This window comes from Phascolarctos cinereus, unplaced genomic scaffold (assembly GCF_003287225.1).
Source record: "Phascolarctos cinereus isolate Bilbo 61053 unplaced genomic scaffold, phaCin_HiC Scaffold_1;HRSCAF=81, whole genome shotgun sequence".
Classification (NCBI taxonomy): Eukaryota; Metazoa; Chordata; class Mammalia; order Diprotodontia; family Phascolarctidae; genus Phascolarctos; species Phascolarctos cinereus.
This window is the reverse complement of record NW_027555514.1, coordinates 46,942,092-46,952,369: the sequence shown is the minus strand read 5'-3', so window position 1 is coordinate 46,952,369 and position 10,278 is coordinate 46,942,092. Positions and strand designations below refer to the sequence as shown.

At 40.1% G+C, this 10,278-nt stretch overlaps 1 long non-coding RNA gene across 1 annotated transcript; it reads right to left on the bottom strand.

The window, feature by feature from the left end:
- Window positions 1–679: 679 nt before the first annotated feature.
- LOC144456556 (uncharacterized) lies at window positions 680–10,076 on the bottom strand. Its single transcript, XR_013485594.1, has 2 exons — window positions 1,167–10,076; window positions 680–1,072 (listed from the first exon to the last, which is right to left on the bottom strand). It is a non-coding gene; the product is annotated as an uncharacterized LOC144456556 (long non-coding RNA).
- Window positions 10,077–10,278: the final 202 nt, after the last annotated feature.

The following is a 10,278-nucleotide window of genomic DNA, read 5'->3' as shown; positions in this document are numbered from 1 at the left end:
TCCACATGCCAATATAAGGAAGGACTGCTGGGATGAACCTGGCAAATGAATATGAATGGTCTTTGGAGAGATATCTATTTCTGTTTACTGGAACCTAGTGGGTTTTAAATGGCTTCACGGAACTTTGTGTGTTTGTGTGACACACTAAATAGAAATTCCAAATAGTCACTCGGTTACCAAAAGTGTAATTGGATATATTACTTATAGAGCAGCTGTTCCAACATTTAGGCATTCCATTTCAGGCTCCTGTGAGCCTGAAACATCCAAAGAGACTTTCCTGAAAGTGTGATATAGTAAATAGTGTCCATGGGCTGAATCGCCCAAATAGCTTTTCATGCTGAATGGTTCATGGGAAAGCACATACGATACCTGGGAAACTATTTTGTTTGATTTCCCCTCCAAAACAACCCTAATCTTACTATGAATTACTCAACAATCAGATAAAATAGGCTTAATATAGGATGTCAGTCTGTAGATCCTACTACATGAACACCCCTAACAGAAGGAAAGGAGAAAATTCATTTGTGGAAACCTGATTTTTCATGCTTTTCTCATTAACTGTTTGCAAAGTTCTTCCTCTTCCTCTCTAAAAATGGTTGCACTTCTAGATTACAGGCTGATGAGATGGTCACTCCACTTCACTGCAAGGAAAAGATCGTGTATGAAGAGCACCAATTAATCAATTCACATACATTTATTAAGTGCCTACTAAATGTCAGGCACTGTGCTAATTGCTGGGGATACAAAAGAGGCAAAAGAGAGTCCCTGCCCTCAAGGAGCTTACAATCTAATGGGCATGCAATCTAATGCAAACAAATATATACAAAGCAAGGTATATGCAGGACAAACAGGAAATAGTGAACAGAGGGCTAGAATTGAGGTTAGGGAAGACTTTTCAGTAAAAAAAAAAAGGGGGGGGATTTTAGTTGGAACTTAACAATAGCCAAGGGGAATGCTTGGTCTTAGTGTGCTTCCTGGGCATGCTTGTAATTTGTACTTGTCCACCAAGTAGAGCAAGATGATGTATTTTCTTTGCTTCACTTAAGGACTTTCACCTGAAGAGCTCAATGGACTACACAAAGAATGTGAAAACAATGATGATTTTGCATTAGTGGTATGGAGGACAAGGATAGTCAGGGAAAAATCAAAAAGGAAAAGACAGTTACCTCCAAACCACTTTTCCGCCTGTGGTAAATGGGTCCTGGAAGAAGACAGGACAATTCCAGACAAAAGGATGAAAGGATGTCACAGTCCCAAGGAGGTTGATTCTGGACAAAAGAATCCCAGAATTTCACAGTTGGAAGGGATGGTCAGAGGTCCTCTAGTCCAATGAATACCTAAATAAGAATGCTTTGTGTACAGTATATCCTAAACTTGGTCATCCAGAATTTGCTCCAAGGATGGCAGGACCCCAATGTATCCTGAAGCAGTCATTCTACTTTTTAGAAATTTTTCCTTAAATAAGGAATCAGTTTGTCCCTATAAACTTCCATTCATTGGCCCCAGTTGTGTCCCTTGGAGGCAAGGAGAATTATGTTTCTTCTTCATTTCAGCTCTTAAAATACTTAGAGACAGCTATCATCTCACCTAAATCTCGAGGCTGAACATTCGTAGTTTCTGTAACCAGTCCTTATATGACAGAAATTCAATACCCGTCTACCTCCTATTTGCCTCCTTTCGGATGTTTTTCATCTCACCAATCTCATTCCTAAAATGCAGTACCCAGAATACAATTCTCTAAATGTAGTCTAACCAAACTAGAATATAGGAGAATTAGTAATGCCTATTCTAGAAGCTATGCCTCTAACCCCAAGGTAGCCCAAGATCATATTACCTTTCCTGGCTGCCCTACCACATCACTTTGTTGATTCATGTTAAGCTTCTCACTGAAGTACCCAGAGTTTGTTTTTTTTTTTTCAGACAAACTGCTGCATAGCCATGCCTCTTCTGTCTTATACTTGTGAAGCTGGACATTTTGAACTTCAAATTACCTTCTATTAAATGCCATCTTTTAAAATGTGGCCCAATGTTTTAACCTATGAAGATCTTTGATTACTCACCAGTCATCCACTATATTGCTATCCATCTCAGCTTTCTGTCCATTGCACATTTGATAAACATGTCATGTATACCTTTATCTAACCTGAGGCCTCAAGGCCACAGGTTCCCCACCCCTGAATTCTAAGTCATTGATTAATCATTAATAGGACAGGGTTGTACCCAGATTCTTAGGATACTCCCCAGGTGAGAATTCCTTTCAAATTGGCATCAAACCATCTGTAGCATGATGTAACTGTAGAATTCCAGCACGCCTAGATGTTTCTTGGAAAAAAGATCCCTTTGGGGTTGGAGAGGCCTTACCATCCCTTGAATCATTCAAGTAACATCCTGAATTGGTAACAGCTCTAGGAGGAAGAAGTTTTAGGACTTTCCCCAAATGCAGTAGGTACCATCTGCTTCACGTCTTGGGCCCACAGGTGGTAATATCCCTCTTAGGAGACTTCAAACATACCTGTTTTACAATGTTAGGAATTATAATGTATACAACATGCAGCTCTAAATGTATCATTTGTGTTTGTAACATCCTGTCCTTTAAACTTGAAACATTTATCATGTTCACTGCAGATGTGCATTTATTTAAAAAAAATTAAGAGGGGCTTGGTTCCCTGCTGTTTGCTTTCAGTAAGTGTGATGATTCAGAATGCTTTTCCTGGATGGAATATCTTGGGTTTTTTTTCCCGTTGTATACAGGCTCCCTTCTAGGAGTCATGTAATAATAATTAATGATGATGATGATGATGATGATGCTGATGGCTAGCATTTCATTTCTATAGCATTTTAAGGTTTGTAATTTGATACTTGCAACAACCCTGGGAAGTGAGTGCTATTATTTTCCCCATTTTATAGATGAAGAAACTGAGGCACACAGCAGTTCAGTAACTTGGGCAGAGTCACACAACTAGTAAGTGTCTGAGGCAGGATTTGATATCAGGCCTTTCTGATTCCCAAGTCCAACACCATCCACTGTGTGGGTGTGTCCTAGAAAAGAGGAGGATGACTCAAAAGGGTATACCTTCTGTCAATCTTGTGACATATATTAGTCACAGGCAAATCCCTTTTGGGGCCTCTTCCTGAGGACCACGGGAAGCTCAGTGACCATGGCCATGAACAAAATGCCTTCCCTTGCTTTGCCATTCTCCCAATACTGTATGTGACCCCAGAGTATCTGTCTGTCTGTCCTTTTCTCTTTGTCTCTCTCCTCTCTCTCTCTTTTTCTCTCAGTCTTTCTCTCCTTTCTCTCTCTCTGTCTCTTTCTCTCCTCATTGTCTCTCTTCTCTCTCTGTCTCTGTCTACCTGTCTCTCTCCTTTTCTCTCTTTCTTCTCTCTGTCCCTCTCTCTTCTGTCTGCTTTTCTTTCTCTCTCTCTCTCTTTCTCTCCTCTGTCTGTCTCTCTCCTCTCTGTCTCTGTCAGACAGACAGAGACTCCCTCTCTTCCTTCCCCCTTTTATTCAACTCCCCCTCCCCTTGCAATGTAGCCTGAATCAAAAGAGCTCAGCAGACAAGCTGTAATACTTGGGCCAAATCCAATAAGATAAAATTTGATAAGAACAACTGTAAACTCCTGTGCTTGCATTAGAACAACAACAACAACAACAACAACAACAACAACAACAACAACTTCGTTAAGTACAGATCAAAAAGGTACATAGTTATATGAGAAGACCTGGGGAGTTTAATGGACTACAAACTCAACATGTTTCAACAATCGTGACTTGGCTGTCAAAAAAAGCTAATATGACCTTAAGCTTTGTTAATAGAAACATAGGGCCCAGAGCAAGAAAAATTAACATAGTCTCACTCTAGACATGCTAGCTGGTCAGGCAACATTGTTTAGTATTTTGTTCAGTTATGGTTATCACTTTAGGAAAGACAGTCCACAATCTCTGAATCCCAAAGAACAGATTCATCCTAAATTAGGGCCATATTTTTCTTCTTATTTTCACTCTCTTAGAACAGTTTCCTATTCAGATTCAAATTTAAGAAATTAAATTGTCTACTTTGATCATTTTCTTATCTGTTCTCCCCTTCCCATCTTATCTTTCCCTCGCAACACACACACACACACACACACACACACACACACACACACACTGCACCCAAATATCCTGTGATTAAGTGAATCCACAACCTAATATTACTTCATAGAAAGCACAATAGGTAGTGTTCTACACTGGAATACTTCTACACTTGAATTTCAATTCAGCCTCAGATACATATCCATTTTGTGACCTTGCACAAGTCACTTAACCTCTACCTGCCTCAGTTTCCTCATCTGTAAAATGAAGATAATAGCATCCTCCTTCCAGGCTGAGGATCAAATGAGAATATTTATAAAGTGTTTAAAAAATCTTACAATGCAGTCAGGGTTCCACAGTATGTGTTGTGTCCCATCACCTTTGGCTAAAGATAGGTAAGCAGTGTGGTAACAGAGGAGAGATTCGTGGGTTTCAATATAAACCTTGCCCTTCCACTTACTAGCTGTGTGAAGGACAGGCAAGTCCCTTCCCTTCTCTGGGCCTCAGTTTCCTCATCTGTAAAATAAAGGAATTGGACCAAATGACCTCTAAGGCCCCATTCAGCTCTAAATCTGTGATCCTATGATCTTCCAAACAGTATAAGAATTTTTCAGGGAGCCAAAAGAATACCTCTCCCAAACATTCCCTTTTGCCTGAAAGCTCACTAGTACAAATCCCTCTCTTTGACATCAGGCTTCCCATATCCTTGGTATAGAATCCATATTAAGCCTCATCTGTTATTTATACCTAAACTCCCTCCTTCTACCTACTGAAAGTGATCTCTTTCCCACCCCAGATTTCCCCAGAGCACTTTGGACCTCTCCTGTGCAAATCCACTTTGGTCATTTATTTGAGTACATTTCATAGGATCGTTAAGATTTTAAACCAGAAGTTTCCTTAAAAGTTATCTAGTCATTTTACAGCTGAGGAAACAGAGACCCAGAGAGGTTAAAATCAGGATGACCTGGGTCCATGCCCTGCCTCTAAGACATACTGGCTCTGTGACTTTGGACAAGTCACATAAACTCCAAGGTTCTAAGACTAAGTTGCTGAGAAGACATGCCTACATGCATGGGTAAGAGAAAGTTTCCTCATTTGTGAGTTTTCTCTCTCTCTCTCTCTCTCTCTCTCTCTCTCTCTCTCTCTCTCTGAAATCACAGGGCCAGTCTCTACCCCTTGACTCTTGGCAGTATGCATTCTTCATCCACTCAGCATTTCTTTTGGGAGTGTTTGGGGCAACCTCTCTGGCCCACCTCTCAGCAGCGAAAACCAAACCAAACCAAAAAATAACCAACCTGAGTTTATGTGCTATGTTGCATCCAGTGAAAACCCTGCCTTCCTCCCTAGATACCTCTCCAGCCTTATTTTGCATTAAGTCCCTCTCTGCGCTCTATGAGCCAACCAGAGTGGACTGCTGCGTACTCCTGGAATTTGGCACTTCATCTCCCACCTCTATCACATTTGCACGAGCTGTTTCTCATGCTTGGAGTGCATTCCCTCCTCATTTCTACATCTCAGAATCCTTGCATTACTTCAAGGCTCGGTTCAAATGGCAATTCCATGAAAACTTTTTCCCTTCTGAAATCACATATATTTAGTTCTCCATGATTTATATCGGCAACAGAATATAAGCTCGTTGAAGGCAGGGACTCATCTCATATTTGTAGCCCTAGAGCTCAGCACAATGCCCTCCTTACACACAGCAGGCAACATTTGTTGAACAAATAGACCGATAAATGTTTCTCAGGAATAGTCTTGGCATGTGTATAAAGATTTGACAAAGATGACTATTCCCCAGTGTCTAGCATAGTAGTACTAGCATAATAGTACCTGGCACATAAGAGACATTTTGTTGTTATTCAGTCATTTCAATCATGTCCAACTCTTTGTGACCCCATTTTGGGGTTTTCTTGGCAAAGATGCTAAAATGGCTTGCCATTTTCTTCTCCAGCTCATTTTACAGATAGGGAACTGAGGCAAACAGGGCTGAATGACTTACTCAGAGTCACATAGCTAGTAAGTATCTAAGGCTGGATTTGAACTCAGGTCATCCTGGCTCCAGGCCTGGAACTCTATCCACTGCACCATCTAGCTGCCTCTCCTTACACATAGCAGGCAATGAACGAATGAATTAATGAAGCAATAAATGCTTCTCCAGGAATAGTCTTGATATGTGTTGTAAAGATTTGCCATAAAGATTTTATAAAAGTGAATATCCCTGGTGCCTAGCATAATTGTATATGGCACATAAGAGGCACTTAATGAATAAATCAATGAATGTTGATAAGAAAGCAGGTTTTATATATGGGTTGACTGGATGGATGGACCCATTGAGTTACTATGGTACATCGATTGACATGACTAGGACAGGCACTACAGACAGACCATGAACTGGGACCAAAATGAAAAAAAAAACAAACCAGAATTGAATTTGGGAAAGTACACGACATCTTCAACAATTCCCACCTGCTCTCTGACAGAAAAGTTCATATTTTAACACTAATGTTCTCTCGGGGACACTGTAATGTCGTATTAGGAACCTTGAATGACTCATTATGAACCTTTAAGAACCAAAATTGTAAATGACCCAAGGGGAGTGGAGATCAGTATGGTGTGTGTGAGCAAGCTATGTTATATTAGCAACAAGGAAGGGTTGAAAAAAGATATTATCAAGGAAATGTGAATGGGGAAGGAGGTAATAAGCTAGTCATGTAGGAAATATAAGGGAGAATGGATAGTGATAGCATAACTGAAGATCCTGGGAACCAGAGAAAACTCATATGTAGGAGACCAAAGGAAAGACCTTGACCTTGGGACACAGGGCCTTGTGATAGGAGAGACTCTGGACCCTGCCCCATGGTGGGAATCCATTGGACATCATGAACTTGTTTCTGGGGGAGAATGAGCCCCATTAGGAGCTCACCTGGAACATGGCTTCCAGTGCTAATTATTCTTGCTCACCAGATGCTAAGCTCAGTTATTTCTACCTGATAAAATATAAGTACTGTCTGTGCCCTGTAAATTTTAGTCCCTTAGGACAAAGTGCTGATCACTCACCCTAGTTAAAATTCCAGCAAAGGGTTTGGTGGATCCTTTTTGGAAGATAAAGTCATAGATGAGAATCACACAGATATACAGATGGATGGTGATTGCTACTATTGTAGGGATGGCCCATGTTGCTGGGACCATGGATGCTTTGAAATAGTGAAGTACTGGGAAATCTACAGAACTATGGAATTTACAAATGTTGGAGGACTTTAATTAAATCCCTTTAACTAGGGGCATTAGATGGTGCAGTGGATAGAGCACTGGCCCTAGATTCAGGAGGACCTCAGTTCAAATCTAGCCTCAGACATATAACACTTACTAGCTCTGTGACCCTGGGCAAGTCACTTAACCCCATTGCCTAGCCAAAACAAAGAAACAAATCCCTTTAACTAACCAAATATAATTAGTAAATAAATGGAGATATTAAATATTTTCACATTGGGCCAATTAACAAGTAGGGGAAACAATATTAGGATTTAATTAGTACAAATTTTAGGCATTTTAATAAATGTAGAATGTTATGGAAAATCCCATTGTCATCTTTATTTATTCTGGCAAGAAATTGTAAACATATGTTTCTGGTTAAGAATCTGATGGATTTTTTTTTATAATTTACAGTTAAATTTAGATTGAGAGGTAGAGAAAAACCCCCTAAGAAGGTATACCTGACACCCTGCTCATGGAGTCAGCCTGTACTGGTTTGTGAAAGCTTGTTGTTAAATTTTCAGTGTTAGCATTTACACCTTGGAAATCAGTGAGCATTACAAATCAGGGCTTGATTTATTTTGTTGCTTGTCTAGATTTAAGTAATGGAGAAATGCTGATAATGGAGATTAAATGTAAAATTGCATCTGGAATTAATTTTTTTTTTTCAGAGAGCCAATTGTTAAACATTTACCAGCACATCCTGTGTGAAGTCTTTAGGTCTTTCCATACAGTGGATACTCCAGCAGGGCCTTCCAGGCTGGAAAGATTTTGAAAGTAGACCTTACAAAGGAATGCATGTCTGTTTTCCAAACCTGGCCTTGCTAAGTTTGGAAGTCCTTATCACCAGGTTGGTTGTAGAGTCAAGGAATTTTTTGGCCATGGTAACCTTGAACAGTAGCTAATAAGTCACAGAGGGATTTTGGTCTGGGTCAGTGGAGGGAGCTCATAAACTAAGGAAATCACCTGAGCCCTAACTTTCAAAGATGGTAAATAATGAAATTGTTGCTGCTGCTGCTGAGGCAATAGGGGTTAAGTGACTTGCCCAGGGTCACACAGCTAGTAAGTGTCTGAAGTTGAATTTAAAGTCAGGTCCTCCTGATTCCAGGGCTGGTGCTCTACCCACTGCACCATCTAGCTGCCCCCAGTTATGAAATATTTTTAAACCATCTTCTCCCAGTGCTTAAATGCCGCCCCCTCAGCTTCTTTAGCTTTTTTGGGATGCCACATAGTAATCTGAAACAAATATTACTCGGAAAGAATTAATGCTATTTCAACAAGAGTTTAATCTGCTTCCAGGTGGTGTGTTGGCAACTGAGAATCTATTTCATTATGAATAATGAAAACTGCTTTTCTTTTATGAAATGGAGTAAGGCATTCAATTCCCATGGTCGGCAACCTCCACTACGTATTGTGGGCTACATTATGTTTAGGTCAACAGTAAATTGAAAGGTTGGAATTGGGTTAGACCATTAGAGTAGAGTGCTATAATTCCAACTGGGAATGGTCTCAGATTTAGAAGAGGCTGTTATTTGCATGCGTGTGCCTCATATTTATGAAATTTTTGGCAGTTATATAATCCCTCCCTCCCCAAAGTCTTACTCCAGTGCTTCTTTGTGGTATGGAGGGGATCCTAGGTTTTGGGGGGTTTTTATTTTTTTTGGAGGCAATCAGAATTAAGTGACTTGCCCAGGGTCACACAGCTAGCCGAGGTTGAATTTGAATTCAGATCCCCTTGACTGTAGGTATAGAGCTCTATCCACTGTGCCGCCTAGCTGCCCCTTTTTAATTTTTTTAAATTTTTGGTTGTACCTAGATTCTTGAAGGACAGCACACACTCTGACAGCACTAAACACACTTCCTGGCACATACTAAGTGCTTAATAAATATTTATTCACTGACTGATTGACAGGTCCTTCCAAGCAGGCAGTGTTTTGAATACAGGCTCAATGATAGACTGTATGTATACCTGTCATCTGAGGACCAGTCTAGCCACGGTGGGAAAAGCTTATCAGTAAAAGGTTGACTACAGTGATGGATTATTTTTTCCTGCCACATGAAGACTATCTACTAAGGTGAAGAAATAGTGTAACTTGCATCAATGGTAAGTGAATCTATTCCAATAATTATGAGCATTTTATATATGGCATTTAAGGTTGGGAAAGTACAAATATTATCTCCTTTTATCCTTACAGCAACCCTGGGAGGTAGGTACTATTATTATCCCCATTTTACAGCTGAGGAAACTGAAGCAAACAGCAGTTAAGTGACTTGCCCAGGATCACATAACTAATAAGTTTCTTTGGTCAAATTTGAACTTGAGTCTTCCTTATTTCAGGTCCTACACCACTTTAGCCACTATCCCACCTAATTGCCTTAACCTGGGGCACCTGAACTTTTTTTCTTTTAATATCATACTAACTATATTTTGATAGAATTAGTTCCCTTTGTAATCCTTTATATTTTGTTTTATGCATTTAAAAACATAATCCTGAAAAAGGCTTCTCCAGGCTACCAGGGGGTACGTGAAACAAAAATGGTTTACAATCCCTGATCTATTCTGATGAAATCATGGATCCTTGATGTCCTGGGAAATTCATAAGCCCTTGCATTTTTAATGCTTCTCCTCCTCCTCTTTCTCCTCTTCTTCCTCTTTTTCTTTCTTTTTCTCTTTCTTTCGTCTCCTCCTCCTCCTCTTCCTTCCTCTCCTCTTCTTCTTCTCTTCCTCCTCCTTGTTTTTTCTTCTTCTTCTTCTTCTTCTTCTTCTTCTTCTTCTTCTTCTTCTTCTTCTTCTTCCTCCTCCTCCTCCTCCTCCTCCTCCTCCTCTTTCTCCTCTTCCTCCTCTCCTTTTGTTGTGCCTATAATTTCATAGTATCTACAGATAGAGCTAAGAGCTCAGAGATAAAAGAGAAAGAGAAGGGAATGGGAAAGGCAGGAGAAGGGGCAACCAT